Source organism: Myodes glareolus, chromosome 6 (assembly GCF_982192425.1).
Source record: "Myodes glareolus chromosome 6, mMyoGla1.1, whole genome shotgun sequence".
Taxonomy (NCBI): domain Eukaryota; kingdom Metazoa; phylum Chordata; class Mammalia; order Rodentia; family Cricetidae; genus Myodes; species Myodes glareolus.
Window position 1 is genome coordinate 26626796 of NC_142031.1, and position 9532 is coordinate 26636327.

The 9532-nt window shown below is 47.8% G+C and overlaps 1 long non-coding RNA gene across 1 annotated transcript in view; it reads left to right on the forward strand.

The window, feature by feature from the left end:
• The window catches only part of LOC146894129 (uncharacterized), a 44682-nt gene extending 38692 nt beyond the window's left edge, over positions 1 to 5990 (forward strand). The window contains exon 3 of the long non-coding RNA XR_015001995.2: positions 5763 to 5990. This is a non-coding gene — a long non-coding RNA (uncharacterized LOC146894129). The remainder of the gene's footprint in view (positions 1 to 5762) is intronic.
• The last annotated feature ends 3542 nt before the right edge of the window (positions 5991 to 9532 follow it).

Below are 9532 nucleotides of genomic sequence, written 5' to 3' on the forward strand. Positions count from 1 at the left end.
TTTTTTTTCTTTCTGGATAGGTGGGGGATTCGGGTCCGCACGTATTTTTAGTTTTGTCTTTTCCACCCTTTTCTGAGCAATGATTCTAGAAGCTTTCAGCCTGAGGTCATCTGTTTTCCTAGTCCCTGCTCCAGAGAAGCAGATGCCAGCTTTACCACCTCACACGGAGGCTGCTGCCGCCCCGGCACTGACCCCAGGAGAGCAACGTGTCCCGGACCACAGGAGCAGCCTGTGGGAGGCCATCCCTGTGGCAGGCGCAGCAGCCCTGAGCTCTGCCAGGATGTCACCACTCGTTTCTGGCACAGTCATAGAGGAGAGTTTCTGTGGTCCCCAGATGCCTGTCTCCAGTTCCCCTCATGGCCAACATGAGCTTTACCCGTCAGGCTGGGCGCAGAGGGACATGGCGGGGTGGGGTGGGGTGGGGGCTAGATTCAGCCTTAGGATCGCATCCGTGGGCCTCAGCCGCGGTCATAGACAGTTCTGCCCTCCCTCTCACTCTCTCCTCATTGCTGGCTCCTTGTGCTTCCTGCCACCGCAATGGGTGTCTCCAGTCTGCTTTCTTCATTTAAGCCGCACACCCACAGTCACTCATCCAGGTCTTTATTTCTAACTCCACAGCCTGGCCGGAAGCCTGTCTTATACTCTAGCCCCACATTTTCAAGTCCCTAGTGAATATTACTGCTGGGAAAACATGGCCAGCTCGCAGCTCATAACCTTTAACCCCGCCCCCCCCAACCCCAGACAGGAAGGAACTCCTTTCAGCCAGCCTCCTCTGCCAGAGGTGTCTCCACACAACCAACCACTTCTATTGGACTTTATCATCTAGAGAGACAAGATGGGGCCTCTCCTGTCCTAGCTTGCTCCACTGTTGCAGTGATAAACGCCGCGGTCAAAAGCTAATTGGAAAAGAACGGTTTATTTCATATTAAATTCTGGGGAACACTCCATTACTGTGGAAAACCAGGGCACAAATTCAGGGCAGGAAGCTGGACTAAAGCAGAGACCATGGAAGAATGCTACTTACTGCCTTGCTCCCTCTGGCTCGTGCTCAGCCAGGTTTAGTCAATCAAGCATCACCTGCCCAGGAGTGGTACCACCCGAAGTGGACTGCCCGCTACCATCAATCAAGTCAAAACTTCCCCTCAGACATAGCCACAGGTCACATTGACCTGAGTAACCCCTCAATGATTGACACCTCTTCCCAGGTGACTCTTGATAGTTTCAAGTTGACAATGAAGCAACAGAACAAGTTCTCAACACACCTTTTGTGCCAGTAATAAATCTTCCAGTCCAACCCCAGTTCTCACTGTGGCTGCACCCACAGTCTCTTCTCAACCCGCCACACTCCAAGGCTGCGTCCCACCTTGAGGTCAGGGAACCTCAAGATCTCTGCCTGTCTTTAAGTTCCTTCCATGTGTCATTTTCTCCTCCTGTTTGGCTTTAATTCCTCCATGTATCTAGTCTAGGCACATCCAGGATAGTTCTGAATGCAGCCCAAGACAAAACCAAAAATTTACTTAATATATATTATGAAAACTTTTAATTTTTTTATTTTACATTTTTTTGTATCTTGATTCTGGTTAGCTTTGTAGCTGACAGTGTCATGCAAATTAAATGCACTTGCTACCTGTGAACCATGAGTTGGACACTTGGATTTATGTATGACCCGAGGTACCCATTCCATAAATAGCATCTTTGTCTGGTGGCTCTCCCCGCCATCTGCAGGCTGCCCTGCCTTCTCTCCTTCAAGCCCCCAGCAAGGATTTCATTATCCAGTGATGAACTAGACTTCTGAAGCAGCTAACACACTTCTGCCTTGAACTATCCTGCAACAGATTTTATGTTACCAAAGAAAATCAGCCCCGTTATTGAATGTTTTCCCAGTTAGCTTTTTTCCCACCAGAACAGTGCCATTCAACTTGGTTGTCTGGTTTACTTAGTTGGCATCTTATGATGAGTACAGAACTCAACAGGAGGAGCCCTGGAAAAGATTTGTTGAGGGAAACCCCTATGCAAGACACAGGAGAGGGAGTTAGTGTAGGTGAAGACGACCTTCAGATGATAGTGGGGCCTGACCTGTGGAGGAGAAGAGGAAAGGAGGGCGAGTGGAGAGGAAGAGTCAGAAACTGCAGCACAGCTCTTGGAAAGTTACAGCCACGCGGAGGTCACCTGAATCCTCTGTTTCCAGGCATGGGCCAGCATCTGTCCTCCTGCTGTGCTGGGACATCCATGGGCTGGCTTCACAAGCACTCGGGCGGATCTACCAGGCCATGGCAGAGCCTTTGTCCATGTGCTTGTCTGACAGAAATTCTGGTTCCACATGCTCATGCTTGTGAATAAAGATTTTGCCACAGCTTCTCTCAAACTCTAGTTCCTTCCAGGACTAAAGAATTAGTGAAAAAATTATTGGCAAAAGTTGTTTTCCCAAAGAGAGTTCCTCAGGGAAAGGGAGTCTGAAATCATTGTCACACTAAGCCAGAAGTGCTGTTATCTTATATGCTTCCATAACCAGCACCATCACCACAACCGTCTCTCTACCACTACTCCCATCAAAACCACTACCAATCGTCACCACAATCGTTACCACCACTACCACCACAACCACAAACACCACAACTATCACCACCACCACCAAGCCATCATTGTTATCAGCACCATTGCCACACAACCTCAACTAATACCACTATCACCGCCACAGCAACCACCACCACCATCACCACTGCAGCCACCATCACCACAACCACAACTACTACCATAACCATCACTGTTATCACCGCCACCACCAACATCACAATCACCACCACCACCACCACCACCACAACTGTCACCACCACCACCACCACCACCACCACCACCACTACCACAACTGTCACCACCACCACCACAACTGTCACCAACATCGCCACCACCACCACCACCACCACCAACACCATCACTAACACCTCCTTCACAACTATTATCACCACCACTACCATCATTTATAATTACCACCTCCTCTTCTCTCATCATCCATCTTTGTCACCACCAAGACCACAAGGAACATCACTATCATCATCAATATCATGGCTGCTCTTGCCACCACCTCTCACACCCTTCATTACCACCACTATAGCAAGCACCACTATCAGGGCTACTATTACCACTACCACTACTGCCACCATTACCCACAATGCCAGCATTAAGAAATCAGAGATACAAGACGAAGAAGAGGAATGTAATTACAAGCCCCAGCCCCTAGGCTTTGACTCCATCTTGGGCTCTGGTTTTCTGTGTGACCCTTGCTTTCTTCATCTACATGACTCTCCATTTCTTTTCACTTAGTGTGCTGAGTCACTCTACATGAAAGAAAGTGGCCAAGACCGCTATACACCTGACTAGCTGCCAATTCTAAGGCCAAAGAATCAATGATGCTGTCTAATGATGGGACCACAGTAAAGGTTTCATGAAAGCAGTGGTCATGGTAGCTGCAGGATGGGAAGTGACCTTGCCCTGATTAGAATATCCAAGGGCAATAAAAGAGCTTTTATATCTTAGTTGGTTCCTGTAGGAAGCAATAAATGCCTTACTAAACTCAAGGATGAGTTGAGAACTTAGGGCTCAGACATTAACTCATACCTACAGAGGCCTAGAAAGGACCAGTCTCATGGCTGAGCAGGGCCTGGGATCTTCAGTCACCAAGTGTTCTCCAGAGCTGCTGGAAGAGGTTGGTGGCTAGGGTGGAGCCTGTCTGGATGGGGACAGGAATGTTGCTCGAGTACAGCTCAAGGGTGAAATAAAGGCCATAGACCCTGGGTGATGACAGAGGCAGTTGCTGCAAGCCAAAGTCCTGGTCACATCTGGGTTGCTGATTGCACAACCCAGCTGCCGGCCGGGCCTTCTAACTCCCTGGGGGATGCATTGGCTGGGAGATTGGAAGAGGGTGGACTGAAGGCCTTGGGAAAACTCAGCACCTGCCCGTGGGTCTGGTGTGTCTCCTTTCTCCTGAGGGTACCCTGACTGAGTATGAAAGAAAGGGGTACAGGGGGAAGTCACACCTTTTGGGTTTGTAGTTTTCCCTTTGTTCTGCAGCTCTGTGACTCCCATGTTCCTAAAAAGGGAATTTCCACAGTTCCCTTCCCACTCTTCCTGGGGACTAGGCAAGGATAGAGGGTTAACCGAGGGGCAAATCAGAGATGGAAATTCCCTTAAAGTTGGCAGTAGTGGGAGGTGCCATGTACAAGCCTGAAGCTACTAAGCTGTGGCTTCGAGTCCATTCCAGGAAGAAGTCATTCTCTGTATTACTCTCACCTCTAATTCCTCCATACCACCCCTCAACACCCAAGGGTCTTTCATTCCCTGAACTGGAAAACAAAACAAAACTCTTGTTTTGGATTCATTTTGCAGCTGTGATAAACACCACGAACAAAAACAACTTGGGGGAAAGGGAGGGTTGATTTCAGCTTATAAGTTACAGTCCAGGGCAGGAACTCAAGCAGGAACCTAGAGGCAGGAACCATGGAGTGATACTGCTTACTGGCTCAGGCTTGGCTAGGACCACTTTCCCAGAAAATGGCACTGCCTACAGTGGGCCAGGCTCTCCTACATCAATTAAGACACACCCATAAGCCATAGATAGGCCCTCAGGCCTATCCTGAGCAGGGCAGTCTCTCAATGAGACTCCTTTTCCAGGTTACCCTCAACTGTGTCAAGCTGATAGTCAAAGTTAAGGAGGACAATTCTGACCTCACACAGCTCACCCTCCTGTGAATCTGCCCTGCTCCCCGACCCCTCCCATGCAGATGTAACTAACAGCTGGAACTCAGCAAGAGGAAGGCAGAACCTGAACATCACTGTGGTCCATGAGCCCCTTTGAGAGTGGAGTTCGTAGGCCTCCCTAGCAGGACTGGGGCTCTTGAGACAATGGGGTAGAGAACTCCAAATACTGAGGGCCTACAGGCTGCCATCCTTACTCCTATGTTCAAGGAGATAGGCACTAATGAGAGGAGTTTTTTGATAGATTTGGCAGTGTCTGTGTTTCCTCTTGAGAACAGGTACAAGACAGAGAAAAGACTGGACCTTCTCCATTCGGATGTTATTGACCATGATGAGCTCTGTTGTTTATTTAATAAACTTTTGTTAGGTGAGGGTTTGGGGAGCCCTGAAATGGAAGTGGTTGAGCAGCCTGAAGACCTATCTCATGTTTTGCAAGACTGAGGATTGAGCATGGGACCTTGTACATGCCAGCCAGGCAAGCACTCTGCCGCTGAGCTCTCTCCTGGCTTTTCCTATTTCGAGACAGTCTTGATAAGAAGCTAGAACTGTTTAGTCCAGGCTTGCCTTGAACCTGCTACCCTCCTGTATCAACCGATGATGGGTAACATGCTTGGGTGACCAGGCTCTGCTCAAGCTGCTTCCATCCATGTCAGAATGTTGGGTTTCCAATATGGAACAAGAACTCTTTACTGCCCGAGTTTCTTTCCATAGTTTGGAGTGTGAAATAATCAATCTCTCTCTCTCTCTCTCTCTCTCTCTCTCTCTCTCTCTCTCTCTCCCGAAACCTCATTTCTAATTCATTCATCTTTCAAGAGACACAGTAAGTGAGATTCAAGAGAGGACCTCAAGGGATATATCTAATACAGGAATCCTTAAGACATTGCCCAATCTCAGGACCCTTTTGGGGGCAAAGAAACGGGTCTCTGTGACTTACATTCTCTCTTGGATTTCTTAAACTCTCCAAGGAAATGTTCTATCTGCTTATATATTTTTCTTTCTTTTTTGCCCAGTTTCTTCCTTTGGAAGCGTGGTACTGGACCCTCTTCATTGGGATGCCCCTTCTATTTGTCAACATCCTGTTTGACTCAGTGAGCTCACAGTGAACACCATACATCAAGGACGGTGTGGCGCCCACAGGATCTTCCCCAGTGATGACTTCCACATTTCCCGTTGCATTTGTTTTCTACAAAGTTTGTAGTCAATTAAAATTCTTGTGCCTCTTGTGCATCCGCTTCCTATATCATGGGCATCTGGATTTGGTTGCTTCTTTTGCACGTCAAAGATTCTGCATTAAGGCTAAATTTTTGAACACCTCATTTTATTAGATTCCCTTTAATCTCAGTCACTATTAGTTTCCTGTAGTTGCTATAACAAATTATCTCAAGCCAAATGGCTTAAAAATAACAGCTTGTATCCCTGGAGATCAGAAATCCAAAATGGATTCTACTGAATGTTTTGCTGTTATTTTATTTTATTTTTTTAGAATTGAAAACATTCCCCTGACTGGAGGAAGGAGGGAGGCACATACGATCCAGGAAGCTCACAAAGCGTACATGGTTCAGGACATCTACTTCCGGAAGCTACATAAGAACTAACTGATGGAGGGGAGAAGGGCACTCAGTGGTGCTGCCTACAAGTTGGGCAGGGATGTAGCTTTTGTGAGTGGTCACTCATGCTGGGGTGGGCTTCTAATGATTTGGCTGTCTTTCACCTGCTCTCCTGCAGGAAGCTCCAAAAACTGGTCTATCAGAATACATACAGAAAGATGACTACAGCATGTTTTCTCTCATATGTAAATCTTAGACCTTAATATATATTTATTTATTGTAGATCATGCGTGTATATATATGGGGAGGGTTATGGATATAGGTAATGAACCTAGAAATGAAACCATGAGATGGGAAAAAAGAGACCTTAAGGAAGGGATGAGCGGGAGAAAAAAGGGCAATAGAATACACATTACATAAAAATGGAATGAGAGGCCACTGGGGGAAGAAGGGGACCAACAACTGGGTGGAAAAGGGAGGGGAGGAGGGGAGGCCATGAGGAGGATCAGAAAAACAGTGTATGAAATGGCGTAATGAAACTCATTATTTTGTATGCTAATTAAAAATAGATTCAAAAGTAAAATAAAATCCCATTTCCTTCCAAAAGATCTTTCCCACCCTCAGTGCATCTGTTTGGTTAAAGTCACGATGCCCAATCTCTTTAGAAGGGAGTTAATCTACTCACCATCTACCTAGCTCCTTACCCTCGGCTTCCTCCCATTACCCCCACAATCTCTTCTGCTCAGGTACTCTTTCGTGGCTCTCCTCCACCTTGACTCTGGCAGGACTTTCTGTTCCTTGGCTGCTTTCTTAGAGACTTCCTGCTGGGGCCTTGTGAGCCCAGCCCGTCGGGGCATCTTCACTGTGTGGTTTCTGCCTTTCCTTCTCTCAGGCGCAGGTGTTTCTCCATATCCCCCTTCTCCCCGACTCTTCGCTCTTACTCTCTTTTCTTGCTGGTGGTCCCACTAATTCTGTGGCTTTAACCCTTACCTCTAGGCAAGTTACCAAGTTCTCTTTAAAAAAAATCTTTCTTATTGTCACATATTTATTGTCCATATGTTAGGTTCCACTAAGATTCATCCAGTGTCTCTCGGAGTTTGACCCTATTATTCATCCTCACATTCCACCTCCACCTGCAACTCAGGTGCCTCACTCCAACTTCAGAACTATGTGCCAAGTAGCCCAAGTGACTTCTTCACCTGAATGTCACACAGGCCCAGCGTAGTGTCCTCACATCCTACACATCTTCCTCCTAAAGGCTCCCTTAATTCTACCAGAGATAACCCCATTACTTCCCGCTGACATAGAGCGCCACTCTTCCCGCTGACATAGAGCGCCACTCTTCCCGCTGACATAGAGCGCCACTCTTCCCGCTGGCATAGAGCACCACTCTTCCTGCTGGCATAGAGCACCTCTAATCCACCCCATACGACTTTGCCCAGAGCTCCCCAGCCAGGGCTTCTCTCCAGACTCCAGTGTCTTATGTTTCGTTTCACCTTTGTTGTTTTGTTTTCTTTTTTCCTCTCTCTTAAAAAGAAATCTTTTTAACAACTCTTCCACAGTCCCTTACATTTGTACAATGTATCTTCATCCTGTCTGCTCCCAACTCGCACCTCTCACTTTCCCAGATCTCCCAACACGTCTGCCTCCCACTCTGGTGTCCCTCTTCTTCTTTGCAGCCCATTTAATCCAATTGGCACTGCCCGTTGGACTGTTGACTGTCGCTGTTGACTCCATCTTGAGCAGGTAACTCCAGCTGCTGTGAGTTAGTGACTCTACCAAAGATGGCATTAAACTGTGCTCCTCCCCACCACCGGCTCGTGCCCTCCTTTTACTCCCTGTTCCTCAATGTCCTGTGAACCTTGGAGGGCCTTCCTGTTCTCATTCCTCAGCACAGTCATTCCTGATCTCTGCCTTTTTAAGAAACCAAACTCGCACATCATAGCAGATGCTGTCATTGCCTGTATCCCAGGTCTTTCCCAGTGCAGAACTTTCTAGATTGACCACCAACCAATCCCCCAATTCCCATGTTTATTTTCCCAAGAGGTTGGGTCACAGGCAAATTTGTCTGAGAGGAGCTGCGCCTAGTGACGAAGTCAGCAGTGCAGTCTTGGGACCCAGGTAGGCTGGTGGTAGAGAGAGCAGTCGCTGGCATTGGCTGAGCATCCCATCCAGAGAGGGGGCGAGAGCTCTAGAAAGATACTAGGCAGTATGTCTGAAGAGGCTGGGGTTGGGCAAGAGGGGGAAGCCAGGAGGGTGGCGAGTTTCAGAAAGAGGCAACACCTTGTCTGGGTCTCACTGTCGTGGTGCTGGCTGCATAGAGGTGTGAGAGCTGTGAACATGGCATCACGGGCTGGGTGGACTAAAACAATCTCATCAACAATATTTTAGTCACAATAATAGGTTGTGCAGTTGAGAAAAGGTGCCTCTAACGTAAGCTGAGATTGTGGCATAATCCTTAGTCACCCCCAGGGAGCCTTGCTCCTCACCACCTTACAGATGGGTGGTGGCAGGCCCTATTCCTGATGGGCAGCCGTGGTTACCCCTGAGTCTATGTTGTCAGTTTATAGACAGCAGCAGCTGGATCCCCTAGCGGGGTTGTCGACTGCTATTTTATACCCAAAGAGGGCTGGCAGTACCTGGGCCTCCTGAACCCACTGGGGACAGCACTGACCCTTATTCCAGGTCTGTTTCTGGGGAATTCATAACCCTGGGCCCAGACTTCCCTTCTCTTAGGCCAAGACTGCAGGGCCCACACGACACTTTCACATATGTGTATAATTTTGTGGTTTATATTGGTCGTTTTCTGTCTTTAATTAAATTCCTTCTGGGAAAAAAAATCTGTCTTTACAAAACTGGGGGATTGATTTTTTTTTAAGTTTTGTTTTTGATTTTTGTTTTTTTGCTCCATCTGTGCCACGGTTTGCGGCCTTTTGTGACTGATGTTTATGTTGGGAGCAGGAGGCACCTGCCTAAGCTTTGGAGGGAGGTGTGGTGGGGTGCAGAGTGAAACAAGACAGGTGACAGTCTTGAAAATTTCTGTTCCTTGAGTTTACAACATCCACACCCAGATGTCCACCTTCAGGGATCTCCCCAAACCCCCCAAAACTCTTAGCTCCCACTCCCTTTGGTGTCCCTCCTCCCTCATCCTGTGTGGTCAAATCTCAGCCTGGATGCTCTACCATCAAAGGCAGAAAGACAAAACTGGCCTGTCGTGCTGTATTTGTCTTGGG